Raw genomic sequence first — 26,353 nt, 5'->3', positions numbered from 1 at the left:
TCCAAGATCACCAGATCAGAGAGCAGGGCTCCCACTCACAGGCTGTGAAGATTGACAAATCCCAAGATTGTTAGGCAAGACTGAAGGCAAGCCACCAGTTCAAGTCCCAAGAACCAGAGGTCACAAACACAAGCCAGCTGCAGGGGCCAGTATGAGCAAAAAGCCCCCGAGCCCTGCCAGAATGTCCACTTATATTCGATGCAGGCCACACACCCAAGGAAGCTCCCTTTCAACTTATTGGCTACTCACAGCGGATCCCATCATGAGGATGATCACCTATCAAAAATCAACATGAAAGTGATTATATTTATACGACTGCCAAAACACTGAGAACCATGGCCCAGCCAAGCTGACACACAATCTTAACCACCACAATTGACTCAAACACACCAAAGATTGTGAGGAATGCACAGGACTGGGCAGCGTTTTGTTCTGTTGTACATAGGGTTGTTGTGAGTTGGAACCAACTCAACGGCATCTGCCATGGATTGAATTGTGTCCCCAAAAATATCTGTCAACTTGACTGGGCCATGAGTCTCCGAACTGTGTGATTGTTCACCATTTTATGTGATTTCCATATGTGGTGTAAATCCTATCATTATGATATAATAAGATGGATTAATGGCAATTATATTGATGAGGTCTACAAGATTAGATAGTGTCTTAAGCCAATCTCTTTTGAGATATAAAATAGAGAAGTGAGCAGAGAATCAGGGGATGTCTTAGGCTGGGTTCTCTAGTGAAGCAAAACCAGTAATGCATATAAATATATATAGAGAGATTTATATTAAGGAAACAGCTCACGCGATTGTAGGGGTTGGAACATCCCAAGTCCTTGGATCAGGATAGAGTCCTTTTCCAATTCACAGAGCCACGGAAGCTGGTGAACCCAAGATGAGCAGGTTGGACAGCAGGGTTGTGATGGTTGAGGAATCCCCCAGGTCAGCAGGCAAGATTGCAAAGTTTCGTCTGAGTCACTTAGCTGCAGGGGCTGGCAAACCCAAGAGCAGCAGGTCAGGGAGCAGGACTCTTGCTTGAAGATCGGCAAATCCCAAGAGGGACAGGTAAGCTGCTAGCTCAAGTCCCAAGAACCAGAGGTTAGACAAGAGACAGCTGCTGGATCCAAAACAAACCAACAACCTTTGCAAGACAAGCAGGAAGGAAGTAGGCAGCGAAAGGTGGAGAGATGAAGGCTGAGGGGACGGTGAACTGCCACAGGCCCCACCCCCACTGACTGGTACCACTCAGCAGATTCCATCATGGGGGTGATCACGTATCAAATGTCAACAGGAAAGTAATCACAACATTATACAACTGCCAAAACACTGAGAATCACGGCCCAGCCAAGTTGACACACAATCTTAACCATCACAAGGGACCTCATACCACCAAGGAAGCAGTGCTGGGAGCAGTGCCGGGAGCAGAACACATACTTTGGACCTGAGGTTCCAGCGCTGAGATGCTCCCAGATCAAGGCAAGACTGATGCATCACAAGGACCTTCCTCCAGAGCTGACAGAGGAAGCCTTCCCCTGGAGCCGACGTCCTGAATTTGGACTTGTAGTCTACTAGACTGTGAGAGAAAAAACTTCTTTTTGTTAAAGCCATTCACTTGTGGTATTTCTGTCATAGCCCCACTAGATGACTAAGACAGCATCTAACAAGAACAACATTTTAGAGTGGGACCTAAAAATTTTAGATTTACAGTGCTAGAATCTTCCAGTACGGTAAGTTGAAGGAATATAGTATTTGCCACCGAAGTCCTGGCTTACCAGCAGGTGAATTTAGACAGGTCAATTAACCTCTCTAAGACTCATTTTTCTCATCTGTAAAATGAACATCAATGAGATAAAGTACTTTGTAAACCAAAATGCTCTGCACAGTGTTAGCTGTTGCCTAGCTTACCCTTCCTTTTTTTTTTTAATTGCAATAGTTAAGAAAACTGAGGCCTAGAGAGACAGAAGATCAACAGCAAGTTAACGGTTGAATCTGGACTGGAACTCAAGTCTCATGGCCATAGTGAAAAACAATTTATTCTGGCCTGGAGGGGAGCACAGAGATGCCCAGGTGCCCAGAGGGTGGAGAGGCAGCCTTTCCCTGGCCTGGGTGTTCCCAGAGCTGCCAGCCTACCCTTGTCAGGGGCAGGGCGCCACCTGCCGGTGAGGGAGTCCGGAAACTAAGAGGGAGACTTGCTGTATATCAGAAACAGACTTAACTAAGGTGCAAAGGGCAGAAAGTGGTCGCTTTTTTTCCTTCCAGGCATTTATCTGGTCTTCCTGCTTCCTTTTCTTCTTTTGTATCTCTCATTCTGGCTGAAACCCTAGAAGGCGTGGACTTCCTACTGTCTGCCTTTGCTGACCTTGGACCCGAAATCCCACTCATCCTGCACCATCTTGGTGAATGGCAAGTCACTGGTTATTTTTCATGTTCCCTAACATCTCATTTCTCCCAACCAAATTGCGTAAGATCTGCCTTACCCCAGCTTAGGCCAAGAGAAAGTCCCCAGGCACTGGTGTCGGGTGCTTGCAGTAGGTCATGTGGGCACGCACAGGGCGGGGCCCCACAGTGTCTGTTACTTCCTCCGAGTATCCTCCTCCACACAGTGCCCAGAGGGTGTGGGGAAACAGGTGGTATCTGCATTATTGGGGGAGGTTTAAATTGGTACGGCCTTCAGAGCAATTTGGCTGTACTGTCCAGACACTAAATGTACCCTTTGACCCATCAAAGCCACCTCTGAGAATCCAGCCTGCAGAAACACTGACACAAGTCACAAAGATGTGTAGGTACAAGAACACTCAGTGCATCCTGTCAAGGGGGCAGTGCTTAAATACGTTAGGATAATCCATGCAAGGGAAAAGTAGGAAGCTGCCTTTTAAAAAGGATAATACATGCACGCATCTTTCAGAAATAGAAGCAACTCAGTAACATGTAGGGTATTACCCCTTCCTGTCGGGTAAAGATAAGCAAGTTGGGGTGGGGTGGGAAGAAGAGGAGAGAGAAAATGATGTCCTTGGCTAGTTTAGATGAGAGCAAAGCACTTGAGATAATTAGGGGGGCCTAACTTTTGTGGGAGCCTTCGATGTACCAGACCCTTCACATACGTTGTATCACTTAAACCTCACAAAAACTTAGCCAGGTGAAGATCACTGTCCTGTCCAGTAGCTCTGTGGGAGAAAAGACCTGGAGATCTGCTCCCATAAAGATTACAGCCTGGGAAACCTTATGGAACAGTTCTACTCTGTCCTATGGGGTCATTGTGAGTTGGAATTGACTGTAAATATCTGTGGAAGCAGACTGCCACATCTTTCTCCCTCAGAATGGCTGGTGGGTTCGGACAACTGATCTCTTGGTTAGCAGCTGAGTGCTTTAAACACTGTGCCACTAGGGCTCCTAGAGGAAATATAGATGGAGCAAATTTTAGGAAGTTTCAGAAATCTAGGACCCTTAAGATGCAGGAAGGCAGGAAGGCAGGTGCAGAGAAAGCCACTGGAAAGAAGCCACTAGGGAGGCCAAGATTCCCTTGTAGATCCTCCAAGAAGCTAGAAATCTTGAGCCCTTTTCCTGACACCACCTCAGTGCCTCTTCCCCTTTCCCTGGGACAGGAGGGAAGGTCACATCTGAGTTTGTATATAGAATTAAGGGAAGGAGAGTAGGGAGCCAAAAGATGGGGCCCTGATCCTCGCATTTGGCTGGACCACAGGTGCTGGTGGTGCTCTGGTGCCATGTGTGGAAACCCCAGGCTTCTGCAGACCGCTTACAGCCTGCCTTAGTCATCTAGTGCTGCTATAACAGAAATACAAGTAGACAGTTTTAACAGAGAGAAATTTATTCTCTCACAGTCTAGTAGGTTACAAGTCCAAATTCAGGGCATCAGCTCCAGGGAAAGGCTTTCTCTCTCTGTCAGCTCCAGGGGAAAGCTTTCTCTCTCTGTCAGCTCTGGAGGAAGGTCCTTGTCATCAATGTTCCCTTGGTCTGGGAGCATATCAGCACAGGAACCTTGGGTCCAAAGGACGTGCTCTGCTCCCGGTGCTTCTTTCTTGGTGGTATGAGGTCCCCAAATCTCTCGGCTTGCTTCTCTTATATCTCAAAAGGAACCGGCTTAAGACACTATCTAATCTTATAGATCTCATCAATATAACTGTCACTAAACCATCTCATTACATCACAGTGATAGGATTTATAACATATAGGAAATCACATAAAACGGTGGACAATCATATAATACCAGGAATCAGGACCGAGCCAAGTTGACAGATGTTTTGGGGGGACAAAATTGAATCCATGACACAGCCCAACATGCCCCAGAACATTCTTAAGTGCCTCATCTTTCCTACCACCCCTGCTGGGGAATAGCCACAGGAAACCAAGGGCCCAAGCCCAGTTCCAGGCTGGAGAGCATTTTTTCTCCCTGCATTCTCACTTTCTGCCTTGGAATTAAATTTTAAAAAATAAAAGTATTGTGATTTGCCTCCTGCCCACAACTGCTGAGGGCTGTAGAACTTGAAAACACACACACATTCAAGTCTTTAGCTTTGAGATAAAGTGCCTTCCCCAATGTAATGGAATCAGCCTTCTACCTCAGCAGGTGAAATCCCATTCCTGGTAGACCGGGCAGTGAATGGGGGGTGGGGGGGGGGCAGTTAGAGAGGGGCAGGCTCTGGGGAGGTCACTAACTAGGAGTGGGTACCAGCAAAGGTGGGGAACTACCTGCTGCCTCTTATGCTCCACAGCCTGCTTTGTCACAGGGCATATTTCTCCTTTTAACAACTACCCTTAATGATCACTTGGGGCAAATTTCACCTGCATAAATGTGTTAGAGGAAGTTGGATTTTTCGGAGCCTTTCTCTGTTTCAAGGAAAGCCCTATACCTGTTTACCAACAACAGCAGTGAAGGCAGGTCTCTCTCCCACCCAACCAGCCAACCTGCAAGAAGGAAAGTCCAGCTTTGAACTCTCTAAGTACGTATATATACTATACATACGGTTTTCTGGAGGCTTTAGGACTGGCTTTCTAGTTGGTTGCCTCATAATCCTGCCCCTAAACAGTGGGATAAACAAGGTCCTTCCCCACCTGGGAATCCTGGAACTTAAGAAACTCTTTTCAAAAGAGCTTTTCCTTTTTATAGTCATCTTGAAACACATTTTTTGCAAATACCCTTGAGAGCGATCTTGTGCTGCTAACCACCAAACCAAAAGCCCACTGCCACTGAGTTGGTTCCGACTCACAGCAACCCTACAGGACAGAGTAGAATTGCCCCACAGGGTTTTCAAGACTGTAATTTTTTTTCCCTCAAGTATGTGAATTTTTACAGAAGCAGAGTGCCACATCTTTCTCCTGCAGAGTGGTTGGTGGATTTGAACTGCTGACCTTTTGGCTATCAGCAGACCTCTTAACCACTGCCCACCAGGGCTCCCACAGAGGCCTTCATTTCATCATAATCAAACTGTTGAAACATTATTAAATGTTCTCTCTTCCTGAGACCTCTTACTCACTTTATCTTTGTGGCAAACTCCTATTTTAAGACCCACATTAAAGTTTTCTCCTCTGGGGGTGGAAAGTGTCTCTCTGCCTGCTAGACCTAGCCTCTCATGTATATAGCCAATGTGCGTGGTAAGAGCTCTCATCACAGCACTTATCACACTGTGTTTCTTTATAGGTATGTCACCCTCACTAGATTGGAAGCTTCCTAAGAGCAGGGACCGTCTTAATATTCACATATCCATGAGATCTAGCACAGTGCATCACTCATAGTTGACGCTCCATAATATTTGGTGAATGGATGAGTGAATGTACGAATAAAAGCAGAGCTGCCATGAGCGTAGACTATGCTGTCCAATATGGTAGCTGCGAGCCACATGTGACTACTTATATTTGTATTAATTAAAAATTCAATTCTTCGGCTACACTAGCCACATTTCAAATGCTCAATAGCCACATGTGGTTAGTGGATACTGTATTAAAAATTAGAAAGATTGAGAACAGGTCTAGCATCACAGAAAGTTCTACTAAACAATGATAGACTACCTACTACTGGCACCACGTAGAGTTCTGCAGTGCTCAACCTGCATAACTGTTCAGAATAGCCCTGCATGAATGAAGTATCTCCCTGTACCTGGTGCCGCGCTGGCTTCTAGTAAGGAATTACTCATTTATAGTCTAAGACAAGCATGAGAACATCTAAAAGTTCATTATGAAGAATGCCCCGTTGATAAATATATGTAGAATAAATGAAGGAAGTAAACAGATTATGATTGAGTGTCATCAAATATATAGAGAATGAACAGACCAAAGGAAGGAAATAAAAAGAGCTTTGGCTATCCCATAGTCTCCAAATTAATGTCTGTTTCCCTTCCCACATTTGAAATGGACATTACTTTGCTAGAATTATTTCCTGGAGAAATAAACACATTAGATAAAAATAATCATACAGGCTATTGAAATGACAGTGAAAGAAAACCTTTGTCTTTATGTAGAAACCACAGATCTCTAACACGGCAGCCACTGATTTTCTGGGTGAGAGAAGGTTTACAATGATATTTCCTGCTGTTTTCCGTAGACCATTGGAGTGCCCTCTGCATTATGACATTTCCATTTCCAGGTTGTCTTTCTGACACTATGTCTGCACATGAAACATGTAAAAATATCCTTCGTTGGAGCATGTGTTCTATCAGATGTGGTCCCTGTACCTTGAGGGTCCCTTCCACCTCTAACAGGCTGTGATGTCACTTGGCCAAAGGAACTTTAAGTCCAAATGGCTAAGGATGCCTTCTCCCAGCTTTGGCCAGACACATCACGCTGGGGAGAAGGAGAGGAAACTTCACTTTTCTTCGTAGGAAGCCAGGGGTCCTGTACTCCAGGCCTCAGGCCCCTCTGCTTCATCCTCATCCCTCCATCCCAGAACAATTCCTGCTGGCTGCCAGGAAGAACATGAGTGGGGCTGGGATCTGGGAGCTGCCAGCTGAGAGCCCGGCCTGTGGGCTTGGCCACCCTTAATTAGTTTATCTTATTAATGCCAGTTTATTAACACAGAACCCTTGGGAAGCAGCAATGGGGGTGGGCAGGTGGAAGTTTGTGTTTTAAATAAGCTTCTATAACCCTGGTGGCTTAGTGGTTAAGAGCTACAGCTGCTAACCAAAAGGTTGGCAGTTTGGATCCATCAGGCTCTCCTTGGAAACCCTATGGGGCAGTTCCACTGTGTCCTACAGGGTCACTATGGGTCAGAATCGACTCCATGGCAGTGGGTTTGGTTTTGGTTTTATAGTTCATGTCTGTTAACTTCACATCTGAGCTAAGTGGGAGGGACCAAGCTGATAGCTGATCCTCCTGCCCCACCTCGCCCCGCTTCTCTGGATGGGGCCAGAATTGACCCAAGGAAGGCAAGGAAGCATGGTGTGGCTTCTAAACACAAAGAGATTGTCAACCTTTCACAGGTTGTCCGTGCTGGCTTCCCTTAACTGGTCTTCTAACAATTAACTTAAAACAAAGAACTTCTCTGTTAAACAGCAGTGACTTGTAAATGAAATAGGCTCAGTAATTAACCCTTACTCCTTCAAGGATTTCCAAATGGATTAACTCCTTCAGCTCTTAGGTGTTAGGAGCTGGGAGGAAAAGCTATCTTTCTGCTAAGGGGTTTCTGGCTTGTAATGAGTCCCGGCATTCACCCCCTCCTTGATGCTGGGACTGAGATAAGAGGTACCACATCCTTCCAGACACAAGACAGCATTGTATTTTATTTTTAAAAAATATTATTGTGCTTTAAGTGAAAGTTTACAAATCAAGTCAGTCTCTCATACAAAAATTTATATACACCCTGCTATATACTCCTAGTTGCTCTCCCCCTAATGAGACAGCACACTCCTTCCCTCCACTCTCTATTTCCATGTCCATTCGGCCAACTTCTGACCCTCCCCACCTTCCCATGCCCCCTGCAGACAGGAGATGCCCGCATAGCCTCGTGTGTGTACTTGATCCAAGAAGCTCACTCCTCACCAGTATCATTGCTATCTTATAGTCCAGTCCAATCCCTGTTTAAAGAGCTGGCTTTGGCAATGGTTCCAGTCGGGCTAACAGAAGGTCTGGGGACCATGACCTCCGGGGTCCTTCTAGCCTCAGTCAGACTGTTAAGTCTGGTCTTTTTATAAGAATTTGAGGTCTGTATCCCACTGCTCTCCTGCTCCTTCAGGGATTCTCTGTTGTGTTCCCTGTCAGGGCAGCCATTGGCTATAGCTGGACACCATCTAGTTCTGGTCTCTGATGTAGTCTCTGGTTTATGTGGCCCTTTCTGTCTACAAGAGAGCATTTTAAATGAATTGATGAACTGCTGTAATTTAAGGAGATGATGCAAAGCACCTGAGAAATTTCCATGGGCATAAGCTCCTTCTGCTTTATAGGGATCAGGGCCACAGCCAGGGCAATCCTACCTGGAAAGGTGAGGGTGGGTGGGTGAGAGAGAAAGAACTCCCAACCCAGACAGTGGTTCTTCCCTCACCAACACCCAGTTTTGAAAATCCCATCAAAACCAAACAAAAGCTTCTCACTTACCCCTCCCCTTGCCCAGGGAGGGCCTCTCCTTGGCCTGGCAGCCAGTGTTGGGGGGAGAGGAGGGTGAGGGGAGGGAAAGAAGGGGTTGGGGAGGATGAGGGGCAGTATGAGTCCATCTGAAGCTGTGATGTGCTGGGGAATACTTAACAACTAATTCACTGGAAAAAAAAAAAAAAAAGCAAGCCCTGATTTGTAATGTCTTCCAATTTCTGTGATGTAAATGCTGTCATCTTTGTCAATTCAAGGTAGCAATGCAATGTCACTGAAGATAAAGTTGGGAGGAGAAGCATACCCTTATGTAGTATTTCCACCAGACAGATACAATAAATGCAAAATACATAAACAATACAGGCAGTCCAGTCCAGTCCAGTGCCGTCGAGTCGATTCCAACTCATAGCAACCCTACAGGACAGAGTAGAACTGCCCCATAGAGTTTCCAAGGAGCGCCTGGTAGATTTGAACTGCCGACCCTTTGGTTAGCAGCTGTAGCACTTAACCACTACGCCCCCAGGGTTTCCATACATACAGGTAGTAGAGAAATGTAAATAAATAAATGCAGTAAAATAAATAGCAAATGATGAATTCTGAAATTTTTTCTCACTTTCATTTTTAATATAATTTACTTAATATAAGCTTAGATGCTTTAATTTTTAATAAAGGGTGTATTTCACAAGTGGGTTTCACAATTCCCTGAAAATTTTGCAGTCAGCTCTTTAGAGCTGGCACAAGCTGGCTCCAGCACACTGCTGCCCTGAAGCCACTCACTCACACATTTGTGTCCCTGTTGTTGCCACTTCAGCTTTGAATTCCTGCTTCATGGCTCCCACGACCATATCTGTGTGGTCAGTGTGTGAATTTAAAGAAATGGAAATCAGTTGTAGTAGATGCTGGTGACGCACTTGTATCCCCTTCAGTGGTGGGTGACATCAATCAGTTCTGGTCTCATGGCAAAGGAGACAGTTCACGGAGGCAATTAGACATACATTTCTGTTCCTCCTCTGCTTCCTGACCGTCCTTCTCCCTCTGCTGCTCCAGGCAAATACAGAACAATTGTTGTACCTTGGATCGCTGACCCTGAGCACCTTTTTAAAAATTATTTTATTGCAGTAAAATATATATTACATAAAATTTGCCATTTTAACCTTTTTTAAATGTACAATTCAGTCACATTAATTACATTTACAATGTTGTGTAAATACCATTAATTTTTTGGCTTAAGGTTTAAAAATTATCTCAGGGTAATAGTTTCGGGGGTTCACCGAGCTTCAGTGGTTCCGGAAAGTCTGGATTCCATGAGAATTTTAACTTCTGTTTCAGATTTTCCCCCCTTTGATCATAGAATTATTTATCAAAATGTTCAGTAATGGCAGCTGGGCACCAACCAGTTTTTCTGGTCTCATGGCAAAGGAGGCAGTTGTTCCTGGAGGCAACTGAACATCAAGGAGGACTATTCAGTGGAGTGGGTTATGCCCAGAAATTTATGGATCGGACAAGATCTTTACCTGAGATACATCCTGGCTTTGCAATTCCCTCTCCTTTATCCTGCTCCCCACATTCCTTTTCTCTGAGAGCCCTCCTTCAATAATTCCTGTCTTAGGCTCTGCTTCTGGGGAACTTCATCTAAGACACGAAGTCTCAGACGGTCTTCCCTGAATTCTTACAGTGACCAAGGCAGAACTTGAACCCAGGTCCTCTGACTCCCAAGAAAGTGTTCTTTCCATCATCCCACATCTGCTGATTCTACTTAAGGCTCTTCAGTGCCTAAGGAAGGAGCCTGAAGCCCAAACACCTTAGCTTGGCATTCAAAGCCCCTGGTTCTTTGACCCCAACCTTCCTTTCCACCCTCACTCCCTAGGGCTTCTTGTCCCCATGCTTTTGATTCTGTCGTTTCTTCTTCAGGACAAATAAATCTAAATGTCTTAAGTACCTACTGCATTCAAATCACTGTGCTCTAGAAGTGTAGTCTTCAAAATGGGAGACACCTCGTAGGGAACAGGAGACTTTCCAGGTATGTGCACAGAGTGGTTTTGGTTTCCATGTCCTCTGTCTCCATATGTATATGTTTCTAAAAATGTGTGAGAAGGGGCCTGCTATCAAAAGAGTCTTTTTTCCACCTGTCAAAAGAAAAGAAAACCCCTGTTCTATCTCAATTTTCACTATGGTGCATTGCCCTGTTTTATAAAAATGGGTGTTTTGAAATACTGGTTTGAGGGAAGGGTCCTTTAATGATTAATCAAAGCGTGTTTACACTTAGAGTTTTGTATTAGTCAGCTATTGTTATAATAATGCTGTATAACAAACAACCCTGACTTAAAAGAGAACTACAAAAACAAGACTTTATTTTTCTCTTTCACGGGCCTGTGAGTTGGCTGACACAGCTCTGCTTCAGGCTGCCGATCAGCAGGGCTTGGCTCCAGGCTTCAGATCCACGTATCTCATCCAGGGGCCTAGGCTGAAGGGCAAAAGCCGCCGCTCATGTCACATTCATTAACATTGCAGTAGCCAAGGCAAGTTACATGGCCAAGTCCAACATCAAGCGGGCAGGGAAGTAGACTGCCTACCCTAGTGTGCTGCAAGGTCACGTGGCAAGAAAAGGGTGCGAAGAACTGGGGACAATAAAATGTCGATCCCAGACATCACCCCCAGCCTTTTTACTCTGGGAACAGTGTGCTGAGATGTTGGGAACTGAGGCCAGCAGACTTTCAGGTTAGTGTGTCTGAGTCTTCTAAATGTAACTATAGTGTGTTTTGGATAATTACATTTTTCAAGATTTACTGGATAATACCCACAGGTAAAAAAAAAATATACATAATTTCTTCCAGAGTCGTGTATGCTATGTGATATATTTAAAACCTATTTTATTAAATCTTTCATGAAATATTTATTTTAATAACAGTGATTCTCACAGTATTTCATGGTATTAAAAACGTTTAATTTTTTTTTACCTCCTATTGATGAAAGGAAACCCTGGTGGCACAGTGGTTAAGTGCTATGGCTGCTAACCAAGAGGTCGGCAGTTCAAATCCGCCAGGCGCTCCTTGGAAACTCTATGGGGGCAGTTCTACTCTGTCCTATAGGGTCGCTATGAGTCAGAATCAACTCGATGGCAGTGGGTTTGGTTTGGGTTTTTGGTATTGATAAAAAATAAGCTTTGAAAACATGAAGAAAAAAATTTTGACAATTAAAAAATGTGTGAGGAGCATACTTAGATTTTCACATTTTGATTGGGGCTCTGTCATAGCTGTGGGAGCCTGAGTCCTAACACCACTTTGATCCTTTGATGTAATGAGTGGAAATGGCCAGAAGAAACTTTCTCAAACAACTTGTGTTTGTCACGAGATTATTCAACATAACAGATGTCATGAATTGAATGAACTGTGTCCTCCAAAAAATATGTGTCAGCTTGGTTATTCTGTGATTCCCAGTATTGTGTGGTTGTCCTCCATTTTGTGATCGTAATTTTAAGTTAAAGAGGATTAGGGTGGGAGTGTAACACCCTTACTAAGGTCACATCCCTGATCCAGTGTAAAGGGAGTTTCCTTGGGGTGTGGCCTGCACCACCTTTCATCTTATAAGAGATAAAAGGAAAGGGAAGCAAGCAGAGAATTGGGGGACTTCATCCTACCAAGAAAGCAGCACTGGGAGCAGAGTGTGTCCTTTGGACCCGGGGTTCCTACGACTGAGAAGCTCCTTGATGAGGGGAAGATTGATGACGAGGACCTTCCTCCAGACCTAGCAGGGAGAGAAAGCCTCCCCCTGCATTTGGTGCCCTCAATTTGGACTTGTAACCTACTAGACTGTGAGAGAATAAATTTCTCTTTTTTAAAGCCCTCCGCTTGTGATATTCCTGTTACAGCAGCACTAGATAACCAAGATAAGAGACTTATACGATAAAAAATGATCAAACTACTTAGACTAAACTTTCCTGTTAATCCATCACATGCCCACAGGCGCGTGCACGCACACATACATGCGTGCACACACACATGCACACACACTCCTTGCATTAGGAGTAGAGGCCACAGTACTGTAGCCTTTAGTTAGCTGCTCTGTCCCACCTGGTCTGTCACTTGGATTAGATCCAGTCTAATCCAAGTCTCGTGAAGTCCAGAGCCCTGGCCAGAGCACCTGAAGGGACAGTATGCGCCTCTGCAGCAGGAGCAGGTCATCGAGCTATGAAAGCTCAAGGTTCTTATTCACTGTAATGAAAACTCCCTTCCAATGATTGGTTCTCTAGGGGTTTTGCCTCATTCACCCTCGCTATGATTTGATATATGTAAATTAGTGAACCCTGATACGTTGTAATCAGTGCACATGCTGGCTCTGCTGCCCTCCCTCACCCCCAGCCTACAGATTTTACGAATACATAAAACATAGCCTTACTATGCTGACGTTGGTAACATGTGCTGGCTCTTACTGGGAAGCAGGCAGCCTCATGTATCGATAGGATAAGATTTTGTAGTCAGAGCTGGGACTTACAGTCGTAACCATATACTCACACATGTTTATGGTTACTTGAGCAAGTGGTTTTGAGGGCCACTGCTATAGAATGTCTTCTCTCTAATCCCACAGCCACCATCTCCACCAATGAGATTCCTGCTTCTTCTTCAACACCCAAGTTATATCCTATCTATCTTCTCTAAGAAATGTTCTCTTATCTCCCAGCTGCCTGTGACTTCTCCCTTCCCTGAACTGCATCAAGACTTTGTATCTCACTTAGTACAGCATCTAACTGCAATGCAAAGCTGAAAATGATAGCCGTGAACTTGTGATTGTAAGTATCTCCTTACTAGGGATGATACTTCTTACTGGTCTACCCCACATAGCCTAGCACAGTGCCTGGCACATAGTAGAGGCTCAATGAATGTTTGCTGAATGGAATTGAACATGAACAAAGATAGTACTGAGGCTGACAAACAGGCCCATGTTCAGGAGCAGTGAGGGATTGTGATGGAGACCCATGGCTGTAAGGTTGGACTGGGCTTTGGGGCCAGGCAAAGGGGTTTTAGCCTTGGTGCAAGAGGAAGCAGGTCCATTTGGCACCAAATACCCAGCTACAGGGATTTTGACTGGGGTTGTTGTGAGATTAACTTTGCGCTACTTCCATGCTTTTCAACCTGGGTTATTAACGCCGTATCAAGGGTTCTTGAACATGGCATATCTTTATGAATCGTCAGTTTTACTCACATTTGTTGGGGGTGAGTGTAAGGCAGGGGAAGTTTAGTAATCTAGCTAGTAAGTAATTGTGTACGTTTTATATTAAAATAATAGTAATAGCTTACACGAGCAGTGCTTTCTTTGTGCCTGTCCCTGGCCTAAGAACTTGATATATATTGTTGTGTTGCTGTTGTGTGCTGTCAAGTTGATTCTGACTCATAATGGCCCTGTAGGACAGAGTAGAACTGCCCCATAGGGTTTCCTAGCCTGTAATCTTTATGGAAGCATATTGCCAGGTGTTTTCTCCTACAGACCTGATGGAAGGTTTGGGTTTGAACCACCAACCTTTAGGCTAGCAATTTAGCACTTAACCATTGCACCACCAGGGCTCCTTTTGATATATATTAAACATGTCTAATCATTACAACACTACTATGAGTAAATGAAGGCTAAAAACAAAGGCTGAGTACATTACTGTCTTGGTCATCTGATGCTGCTATAAGAACAATACCACAAGGGAATAGCTTTACCAAAGAGAAATTTATTCTCTCAGTCTAGTAGGCCACAAGTGCAAGTTCAGGGCCTCAGCTCCAGGGAAAGGCTTTCTCTCTCTGTCAGCTCTGGAGGAAGGTCCTTGTGATGCATCAGTCTTCCCTTGGTCTGGGAGCATCTCAGCAGAGGGACCTCAGGTCTGAAGGACAGGCTTGCTCCTGGCACGGCTTTCTTGGTGGTATGAAGTCCTCCTGTCTCTTTACTCACGTCTCTCTTTTATATCTCAAAAGAGATTGGCTTAAGACGCTATCTAATCTTTTAGACCTCATCAATATAACTGCTGCTAATCCATCTTATTACATCATAGTGATGGGATTTACAACACACGGGGAAATCACATCAGATGAGAAAATGGTAGACAATGATACAATCATACAAGGGAATCATGACCAGCCAAGTTGACAGATATTTTGGGGGGACACAATTCAACCCATGACAATTACCCAAAGTCTCCCAGTTGATAAACTAATGACCCAGGATTTGAACCCATGTGGTATGGCTCCGGAAACCCTGGCAGCATAGTGGTTAAGTGCTATGGCTGCTAACCAAAAGGTCGGCAGTTCAAATTCACCAGGCACTCCTTGGAAACTCTATAGGGCAGTTCTACTCTGTCCTATACGGTTGCTATGAGTCAGAATCGACTCGATGGCAACAGTTTTGTTTTGTTTTGTTTTGGTATGGCTCCAGAGTCTGTGCCTTTAACCACAAACCCCATGTCTTAAAACAAATGCAGATTTGTTTTAGAGTAGAAAGCAAAATCTGTATGACTGTTTAAGCTAAAATGTCAGGCTTTTAGGATTCTGCGAACTGCTTCTTTTCCTAGGAGCGGGGTGGTGATGGGAACTTGGTCATTCTTCTATGACCTTGAAGAGTTGGTGGAAAGGTTTTTTTCCATCTTTTTGGTCTCTATGTATTCTGCTAAGTGGGGAATAAATGGAGGAGACATTGAGGATGTCCTGGGAAGAATAGAGTGGGAACACCATATGCATATGAATGAAGTTAATTTTCCTCTGTCTTCCAGCTCATTAGAGATGTTGGGTGGGACCAGGCTGGTCACCTGCTGGAGTCAGCAGGGTAATGTTGCCTATCTTACCACCTGGGCTGGAAAAGCCCTCCAGCAATGAGAGTGCTGGGTCTGTGCTGTGGAGAGATCAGCTGGGTAACCGAGGGAAGGGACAATGAGGCAGGAAGCCCTCAGAATGATGGGGGTGAGCAGATATCACAGTGCAGGTGGAGCTTTGGAAGCCCTCAGAATGATGGGACAAGCAGACATCACAGTGCAGGTGGAGCTTTGGCCAAGGCTAACTTGCATTGGTGAAAAGAAAGAGAAGGGGCTTGTGTTAAAATTTGGAAGGAATAGAACCCATATGAGTGTGTTTTTCTACATTATAGCCAGGTAACAAGTATGCTTATGGTGAAATATGGGCAAGGAACTCATAAAAGCATGAGTAAATGAGATGGAATGTACGTCCTATTTTTCAAATTTTCAGTAAAGCTTTTTTTCCCTTTGCTAGTAATAAAAGAAAATATTTCTTTTCTAAGGAGAGTGGAAACATAAGGAATATAAGACAACAATTTTGACTTCTGCCCAAAACTGGTCAGTGCAGAGCCTTCTGTGTTTTCCCTGAAAATGCCTGTCTTAGTCATCTAGTGCTGCCATAACAGAAATACCACAAGTGAACGGCTTTAACAAAGAGAAATTTATTCTCTCACAGTTTCGGAGGCTAGAAGTCTGAATTCAGGGTGCCAGCTCCAGGGGAAGGCTTTCTGTCTCTGTTGGCTCTGGGGGAAGTCCTTGCCATCAACCTTCTGCAGTAGAGAAGCTTCTCAGCACAGGAACCTCAGGTCCAAAGGACACATTTTGCTCCCAGCACTGCTTTCTTGGTGCTATGAGGTCCCCCTGTCTCTCTGCTCACTTCTCTCCTTTATATCTCAAGAAAGATTGACTTAAGACACAATTTACATTGTAGATTGAGTCCTGCTTCATTAACATAACTGCCTCTAATCCTATCTTCATTAACATCGTAGAGGTAGGATTTACAACACTTGGGAAAATCACATCAGATGACAAAACGGTGGACCATCACACAACTCTGGGAATCATGGCACAGCCAAATCGACACACACACCTTTGGGGGACACAACTCAATCCATGACACTGCCTTTTCCTGAAACTTGAAGACCACTTCCTGATTTGTGAAATACTTACAGATGTAATAGATTAGTCTTTTCACACTTTAAAGTAGGCAAGGCAGGCAATATGGTTCCATTTTATAGAGAGGAAACAGAACTCAGAAAGGCAGTGATTTGCTGGAGGTCTTACAACAAGATATCTTCTCCACTGGATGGGGGCAAGTTGCTTACAATGGATCTCCTGAAGTGTTTCCTAGGAAACTTATGTCTAAACTATATTTTTAGTTCTGGGGAAGTGGCTCAGAAATCAGAAAGGGGGAGGGGAACAAAGGGAAACAGAGCCCTCTGCCTGGGCACAGATGGAAAGCTCAGGTTGCTGCCAGTTTGTCCTGGCTTCCTTTGACCCCAACTTTGGGGATGAAGACAGGCTAGCAGTGGGGGCACACTGGTCTGCAGAGGGCACTTAACTGGTCACTGAGGCAGTTGAGACAGAAGTAAGACACACGGAAGGGTGAGAATGGTATGAAAGGGCCTTAGGTTCAGGGTCCATTTGGGGTCTGTTCCAGGGATGGAAAGTGGGACTGCAGTTTGGCAAGCCTCTAAGACTGCCTGCAGGTTCAATGGTTTGTTAGAAGGACTCATGGATCTCAGAAAAACCATTATACTCATGGTTACAGTTTTTTATAGTGGAAGGATACAGGCTAAAGTCAGCAAAGGGAAGGGATGAGTAGGGCAGGATCCAGGAGAGAGCAGGCGTGAGCTTCCAGTTGCTCTCTCCCAGTGGAGAGGAGCGGGTAGTGCCTACTTCTCCCAACAATGATATGTGGTATTACACACAGAGTATTGCCAACCAGAGAAGTTCACCTGAGCTTGGTGTCCAGGGTGTTTATTGGGGGATCAGTCAGGTTAGGAGGCTGACTGCCTGTGCAGCTGACCTTAGTCTCCAGCCCCTCAAAAGGTCTAGCTGATACCGTGTGACCCAAGGCTCCCGCCATAAATCACACTGTTAGCATAGACTATCTGGCATGTCCCAAGGTCCCCAAAGACAACCCTTATCAGTCAGGATATTCCAAGGACTTAGAGGTTACCTCCCAGGAGCTTGGCAAAGGCCAAACCTTTCTTTGAGCAAGGTTAATCCTTTACTGCACAGGGACTAAATCAAATCACTCTGTTATCTAGGAATGAAAAAAAAGAAAAAAACCAGTTGCCATCGAGTCAATTCCAACTCGTGGTGACCCCATGTGTGTCAGAGTAAAACGGTGCTCCATAAGATATTTAGTGACTGATATTTCAGAAATAGATCACCAGGCCTTTCTTCCTGTGGATGGACTTGAACCTCCAACCATTCGGTCAGCAGCCAAGCATGTTAATCATTTATACCATCTATGATTGGAGGGATTCTTGATCTCTCTTCCCTGTGGACCTTTGATTCTTGGTGCCGGGCCCTGCCAGCAAAGGGAGCTTTTCTAGAATGTGGCTTCTAGAATCCAATCTCAGGGGCCAAACCAAAATATGTAAAGGGAAGATTTAGGCTGCCCTGGCTCCCTAGTCTAAGGAGCTGTGGTGGCACAATGGTTAAGCACTTGGCTGCTAGCTGAAAGGTTGGCAGTTCAAACCCATCTAGTGGCTCCATGGGAGAAACACCTGGCAATCTGCTTCTGTAAAGATTACAGCCTATGAAACCCTATGGAGTAGTTCTACTCTATCGTATAGGGTTATAGGGTCTCTGTGAGTCGCAGTCGACTCAACAGCACAGAACAACACCACAACAGCTCCCTAGGTTGCAGCTCAGCATTTGGGCAGCCTTGCTACTGAGAAAGCCCAGCCTTCTTCCTGAGACCCAGTCTCTGCCTTAAGTCTCGGGCAGAAAACGGGTCTTCTGCACTGTGCCCATCATGCAAGAGCATATCCGGGCAGCTTCTCAGACTGATACTCTGCTTGTTCTTGCTTGTTCTGAGACTGCAGTCCTGCCCTGAGCCCAGATTGGACCTTGCTGCCTACCTCCGGCCTGGACTCTCCATGTCCTTTCCCATATTCGTGTTGCTTCAGCCCTTACCTGACTTGGGCACTGACAACTGAACTGAGGCTCAGAGTCACTGCCCAGCACCTACAGCTGGTCTGTCCTGCATTTGTGGGATAGTGCAGACCCTGTTTTCCCCTTTGGCAATCATTGGTGAAGCTGGACCACACCATATCTCAGGCTATGGCATGGTGCTCTGGAAAGCTTGAATACTCCCTTTGCCTCTCTCTTCCCACCCGCAGCCAAGCTTAGTCCAGTGTTCCCCAAGAGGGGAAGTTCAAAGAGCTGTAGCACAACTGACCCACAAAGGAAGGCTGTCGCTCTTACATCTGTACCTCAGTGATCAGTCAAGGGCTCTTGATGGGGAGTTCTGCTTGCACCATGGCCAGGAACTTCAAACCTCTGGAATTCCTCCTGGACCAAAGGGACTTAAAGAAACCTAGGTGTCCAATCTTATCAGAAACCCTTGGGCCAGATGTATTTCAGAATTTAGAAAGATCGTTTGATACAGCTACTGTACTGTATGTAACAACCTCCATGGGGTCTGGAGCACCCTGCAAATCACACACATCAGTATTTCTGCAATGGAATGTATGAATATTCACACCCATGAGGTGAATAAAAACTATAAATTGCCTCATGTCAACTCAGGTCAGATTTTGCTACCAAATAAATTTAGGTTAAGTCAGGTGTTGGTGCCATGTAAGCTATGGGAAAGAAGATCAGGATACAGAACTTTTTGAATAGGCCAAATATTTTCCATGTTCTTTTTTTTTTATTGTTGTAGCAATATACATACATACATACATACATATATAACACAACATTTGCCAATACAACAATTTTCAGGGGTACAATTTAGCAAAATCAATTACATTAGTCATGTTGTACGACCATCGCTTATTGTCGGCAGTTTTGCCATCATTGTAAACATAAGCCCACTGCTTCCCAAACGGTGGGCCCCTTCCCCACTACCTCCTGCCCCTGGTAGCCACTCATAAACACTGGTTTCTATACATTTGCCCATTCTTGTTATTCCATATAAGCGAGATCATACAATATTTGTCCTTTTGTGATTGACTTATTCACTCAGCATAATGGTTTCAAGGCTCATCCACGTTGTGGCACGTATCAGGACTTCATTTCTCTTTATGGCTGAGTAGCATTCCACTGTATGCATGTACCACGTTTTGGTTATCATTCATCTGTGGAAGGACATTTAGGTTGTTTCTGCCTTCTGGCTTTTGTGAATGGTGCTGCAGTGGACACTGATGAACATGTTTGTGTTTCTGCTTTTCGGTTTTTGGGTATATGCCTAGGACTGGAATTGCTGGGTCCTGTGGTAGTTCTAGGAAACCCTGGTGGCGTAGTGGTTAGGTGCTACGGCTGCTAACCAAAGGGTCAGCTGTTTGAATCCGCCAGGCGCTCCTTGGAAACTCTATGGGGCAGTTCTACTCTGTCCTATAGGGTCGCTATGAGTCGGAATCAGCTGGACGGCACTGGCTTTGGTTTGTTTTTGTTGTTGTTGTTATGGTAGTTCTATGTTTAACTTTCTTAGGAACCATCAAACTGCTTTTCACAGTAGTTATACCATTTTACATTTACTTATCCATAGCAATGGATAAGTGTTCCAATATCTCCACATCCTTGCCAACATTTATTATTTTCCTTTTTTTATCTTAGCCATCCTTGTGGGAGTGAAGTGGTATCTCATTGTGGTTTTGATTTGCATCTCTCTAACGGTGAGTGATGTCGAGCATCTTTCTGTGTGCTCTTCGGTCATTTGAATACTCTCCTTGGTGAAATGTCTGCGCAAGTATATGTTCTCTGCTTTATAAGCCTTTTGATGGTAGAAATTTTGGCTTATGCACCCTTTTTATCCTTAATGCCTAGTGCGACTCCCGGCAGATAACAGACAATGAATGTTGAATGGGTGGGTGCATCATTTCTTAGTTCATCTTGTTATTTCCTTACAGGTAACACAAGGTGAGCAAGCCCCTCCCAGAACGAGTCATGACCAAATCCTGGTAGGTCATTACCGACAAGGTTGTGTAGTATCTCCAACTTGCCCCGAAAATCTCCATGAGGGCTCAATGATCTACAAAGTATTTTATCACCCTCCTAACCCATCTCAAGGGGCCCTGGAGGTGCAATGTTTAAAGTGCTCGGCTGCTAACCAAAAGGTCAGTGGTTCAAACCCGCCAACCACTCTGCAGGAGAAAAGACCAGGCGATTTGTTCTTGTAAAGATTACCAGCATAGAAAACCCTATTGGGCAGTTCTACTCTGTCACGTGGGGTCACTAGGAGTCAGAATCAACTCGATGGCACACAACAACAACTAACTTCTCTCTGCCCGGAAAAGCAGGTGGCAGCCAAGAGCAGGACACTGAGGGACAGGTCTTGTGGGGAGGCAGCAGTGCAGGAGAAAGGAGCCTTGGGAGGTACCTGGAGGACCTGAGCCCTGGGCACAGGCTCATCACTCACTGGGAGTGTGTGGCTGTGGTTATGTCTGGGCCTCAGTTTCCTCACCTGCCAGAAAAGTGACCCCTAAATTTGCCACTCATCAGAATTGCCTGGGGAGCTTTAAAAAAATGTAGATTTGGTTCAGTAGGTCTGAGGTAGAGTCCTGAAAGCTGTACTTAAAAAAATTCCTCCCTGAAAGAAGCTTGGCAGTTTCTTTAAAAAAACTGAACATGCAACTATCATACGACTCAGCAGTCATGCTTCTGGGGACTTACGCCTGAGAAATGAAAGCGTATGTGCACACAAAAACCTGTACACTAATGCATATAGCAGCTTTATTTGTAATAGCCCCAAACTCAAAACAACCCAAATGTCCATCAGCTGAAGAACAGACAAAGTGTCGTATGTCCACACACTGGAATATTGTTCAGTCATAGAAGGAATGAAGTCCTGATACAACGTGGATGGACCTCTAAAACACTATGCTAAGTGAATGAAGCCAGTCACAAAAGACCGAATATTGTATGAGTCCAATGAAATGCAATGTCCAGGATAAATCGGTCTATAGAGACAGAAAGTAGATTAGTGGATGCTTAGGGCTGGGCAGGAGGTGGGGGGAAACAAGGGGGTGAAAGCTAAAGTGTACGGGGTTTCTTTTGGAGGCTGTGAAATGTTCATTGCGGTGATGATTGTGCACATTTGCGAATATACTCAGAAAACCCCCTTTCCCCTCATCTCTTAGTATGTGTTTTACAAGTGAAATTGTTCTTAGTTTTTTTCTGATTAAAATGATACATGCTTAAGATACACACTTTAGACAATACATAAAGGCGTAGAGAAGAAGGTTAATGTATTGGGTAAGACGGTGAGCTCTGGAATCGTATCACTTGGGTTCAAATTCCGACTCTTTGGGTAAGTGATAAAACCTCTCTAAGCCTCAGTGTTCTCTTCTGCCAAATGGGGATCATGCGTGAGAGGGGACAAATACTCTGTAATGTTAGGTATTTTATCGTAATTACTATAACTACTATTACTAAAAACCACCTGAAATCTCACCACTCAGAGACAACTCCTGCTACTACTTTGGGGAACATCTCACCAGACACCTGTCTGTACATACAGGCGTGTGGACACCTCCAGCAAGTTGTGGACCCCAGGAAGCATAGTTCGATTTCCTGGAGCGAAGAGTTGGGAAGGGCTGTGAGGTTTGGAAAACTCCCCAGGTGATTCTGAATGGCTCCCTCTTTTAGGGAGACATCCGACCTTCACCCCACTACCTAGGCATCCCTGGACACTGACACAAAGAGGGTCATAAGACCCACGCAGTTTGGTAAACCGTCTTTCACATTCCACATCATTATACTCAGTGGCTCCATGCTATTATAGTTTGTTGTTGTTGCAGCAGAACTTTTAAGCTCATCCCATGTTCATATTATTTAGTTTTTCCATTAAAATATATACAGCATTGCAGTGAACATCTTCATACATATAAGTAGCACCTTATAGTGAACACATATTAGTGGAATTTCTGGATCAGTGGGTTGGAACATTCAAAAAGATTGATACATTATGTCATAATAACATCTAGAAAGATTGTACCAATTTATACTTCCATCAACACTCATTCAAGAAATATTTATCAATAACAAATATTTACAACCACAACGGATCAGGCATTGTTTAATCATAAGATTATCTCCCACACCCTTTAACGTTTACAAGTGAGTTCTAAAAGTTTTCCCAGTCTGAAAGTCCTGCTTCTAAGCTCCTAACCTCCGGTGAAGATGCTAATAATGCTTGTTTATTAGATTGAGGAGCTGTGGGGAGCCTACCAGCCCTTTCTCCTCCTCCATAGGCAAGGCTGTTTGTTTCTCTTTGCTGCCACCATGTGCTCGAAGAGGAGAAGTTCACTACTGGAGGACCTACTGACTTCAGGGCATGGAGGGTGGAGGAAATCTCCTGCAGTCAGATCTTGATAACCAGTTGCTGATGAGTCCGCTCAATTCTGACTCACAGCGACCCTATAGGGCAGAGTAGAACTGCCCCCTAAGGTTTCCAAGGCTGTAATCTTTATGGAGCAGACTGCCACATCTTTCTCCCTGAGGAGATGGGTTTGAATCACCCCTCTTTCGGTTAGTCCTTAACCACTGGGCAACCAGGGCTCCTTCCGCATCCTGATGTTGGTGGTGGTGGTGGGTGCCATCAGGTTGGCTCTGACTCATAGCCACCCTACGTACAACAGAACGAAGCACTGCTCAGTCTTGCACCATTCTCATAATCGTTGCTATGTTTGAGCCCATTGTTGCAGCCATCGTGTCAATCCATCTCATTGAGGGTCCTTCTATTTTTCGATAACCGTCTACTTTACCAAGCATGATGTCCTTCTCCAAGGACTGGTCCCTCCTGATAACATGTCCAAAGAACGTGAGACGAAGTCTAGCCATCCTTGCTTCTAAGGAGCATTCTGGCTGTACTTCTTTCAGGACAGATTTGTTTGTTCTTCTGGCAGTAGTCCATGGTATATTCAATATTGTTCACCAACACCATAACTCAAAGGCATCAATTTTTCAGTCTTCCTTATCCATTTATTGTCCAGCTTTCTTGTGCATATGAAGCAACTGAAAAGACCATGCCTTGGGTCAGGCGATCTTAGTCCTCAAAGTGATATTTTTTGCTTAACACTTTAAAGAGGCCTTCAGCAGCAGATTTGCCCAATGCAATATGTCGTTTGACTTTTCTTTTTTTTTTTTTTAATTTTTATTGTGCTTTAAGTGATAGTTTACAAATCAAGTAGGACTCTCATACAAAAATTTATAAACACCTTGCTATATACCCCTAATTGGTCTCCCCCGAATGAGACAGCACACTCCTTCCCTTCACTCTCTCTTTTCGTGTCCATTTGGCCAGCTTCTGACCACCCTCTACCCTCTTATCCCCCCTTCGGACAGGAGATGCCAACATAGTCTCATGTGTCTACTTGATCCAAGAAGCTCATTCTTCTCCAGTGTCATTTTCTATCCCATAGTCCAGTCCAATCTCTGAAGAGTTGGCTTTGGGAATGGTTCCTGTCTTGGGCTAACAGAAGGTCTGGGGACCATGACTTCCAGGGTCCTTCTGGTCTCAGTCAGACCATTAAGTCTGGCCTTTTTACAGGAATTTGGGGTCTGCGTCCCATTGCTCTCCTGCTCCCTCAGGGGTTCTCCATAGTGTTCCCTATCAGGGCAGTCCTCAGTTGTAGCTGGGCACCACCTAGTTCTTCTGGTCTCAGACTAATGTTGTCTCTGGTTGATGTGGCCCTTTCTGCCTCTCAGGCTCATAATAGCCTTGTGTCTTTAGTGTTCTTCATTCTCCTTTGCTCCAGGTGGGTTGAGACCAATCGATGCATCTTAGACAGCTGCTTGCTAGTGTTTTAAGACCCCAGACATCACTCTCCAAAGTGGGATGCAGAATGTTTTCTTAATAGATTTTATTATGCCAATTGACTTAGATGTCCCCTGAAACCATGGCCCACAAATCCCTTCCCCTACTACGTGGCCTTCGAAGGGTTCAGTTTATTCAGGAAACTTCTTTGCTTTTGGTTTAGTTCAGTTGTGCTGACTTCTCCTGTATTGTGTGTTGTCTTTCCCTTCACCTAAAATAGTTTTTATCTACTATCTAATTAGTGAAAACCCTCTCCCTCCCTCCCCCCTCTTGTAACCATCAAATAATATTCTCTTCTCTGTTAAAACTATTTCTCGAGTTCTTATAATAGTGGTCTTATACAATATGTGTCCTTTTGCAACTGATTAATTTCACTCAGCATAATGCCTTCCAGATTCCTCCATGTTATGAAATGTTTCACGGATTCATCGTTGTTCTTTATCGATGCGTAATATTCCATTGTGTGAATATACCATAATTTATTTATCCATTCATCCGTTGATGGGCACCTTGGTTGCTTCCATGTTTTTGCTATTGTAAACAGTGCTGCAATGAACATGGGTGTGCATATATCGTTCGTGTAAAGGCTCTTATTTCTCTAGGATATATTCCAAGGAGTGGGATTGCTGGATCATATGGTAGTTCTATTTCTAGCTTTTTAAGGAAGTGCCAAATTGATTTCCAAAGTGGTTGTACCATTTTACATTCCCATCAGCAGTGTATAAGTGTTCCAGTCTTTCAACAACCTCTCCAACATTTATTCTTTTGTGTTTTTTTAATTAATGCCAGCCTTGTTGGAGTGAGATGGAATCTCATTGTAGTTTTGATTTGCATTTCTCTAATGGCTAATGATCGTGAGCATTTCCTTAGGTATCTGTTAGCTACCTGAATGTCTTCTTTAGGGAAGTGTCTGTTCATATCCTTTGCCTATTTTTTAAATTGGGTTATTTATCTTTTTGCGGTTCAGTTTTTGCAGTATCCTGTAGATTTTAGAGGTCAGGCGCTGATCGGAAATATTATAGCTAAAAACTTTTTCCCAGTCTGTAGGTGATCTTTTTACTCTTTTGATGAAGTCTTTGGATGGGCAGAGGTATTTGATTTTAGAAGCTTCCAGTTATCTAGTTTCTCTTCTGGTGTTTGTGCATTGTTAGTAATGTTTTCTATACTGTTTATGTCATATATTAGGGCTCCTAGCATTGTCCCTATTTTTTCTTCCATGATCTTTATTGTTTTAGATTTTATATTTAGGTCTTTGATCCATTTTGAGTTAGTTTTTGTGCATGGTGTGAGGTATGGATCTTGTTTCACTTTTTTTGCAAATGGATATCCGGTTATGCCAGCACCATTTGTTAAAAAGACTGTCTTTTCCCCATTTAACTGACTTTGGGCTTTAGTCAAATATCAGCTGCTCATATGTGGGTGGATTTATGTCTGGATTCTCAATTCTGTTCCATTGGTCTATGTATCTGTTGTTGTACCAGTACCAGGCTGTTTTGACTACTGTGGTGGTATAACAGGTTCTAAAATCAGGTAGAGTAAGGCCTCCCACTTTGTTCTTCTGTTTCAGTAATGCTTTACTTATCCAGGGCCTCTTTCCCTTCCATATGAAGTTGGTGATTTGTTTCTCCATCTCATTAAGAAAATGTCTTTGGAATTTGTTTGACTTCTTAACTACTGCTTCCATGGGTATTGATTATAGATCCAAGTAAAATGAAATCCTTGACAACTTCAATCTTTTCTCCTTTTATTGTGATATTGCTTATTGATCCAGTTGTGAGGATTTTTGTTTTCTTTATGTTGAGATGTAAATCACACAGAAGGCTGTAGTCTTTGATCTTCACCAGTAAGTGCTTCAAGTCCTCTTCGGTTTTAGCAAGCAAGGTTGTGTCATCTGCATATCACAGGTTGTTAATAAGTCTTCCTTCAGTCCTGATGCCAAGTTCTTCTACATACAACCCATCACTTGGTCATGCTGTGGTGGCTTGCGTTGCTGCGATGCTGGAAGCTATGCCTCTGGCATTTCAAATACCAGCAGGGTCACCCATGTTGGATAGGTTTCAGTGGAGC

Source organism: Elephas maximus, chromosome 18 (assembly GCF_024166365.1).
Source record: "Elephas maximus indicus isolate mEleMax1 chromosome 18, mEleMax1 primary haplotype, whole genome shotgun sequence".
In the NCBI taxonomy this organism is placed as follows: Eukaryota; Metazoa; Chordata; class Mammalia; order Proboscidea; family Elephantidae; genus Elephas; species Elephas maximus.
This window is presented reverse-complemented; position numbering follows the sequence as displayed.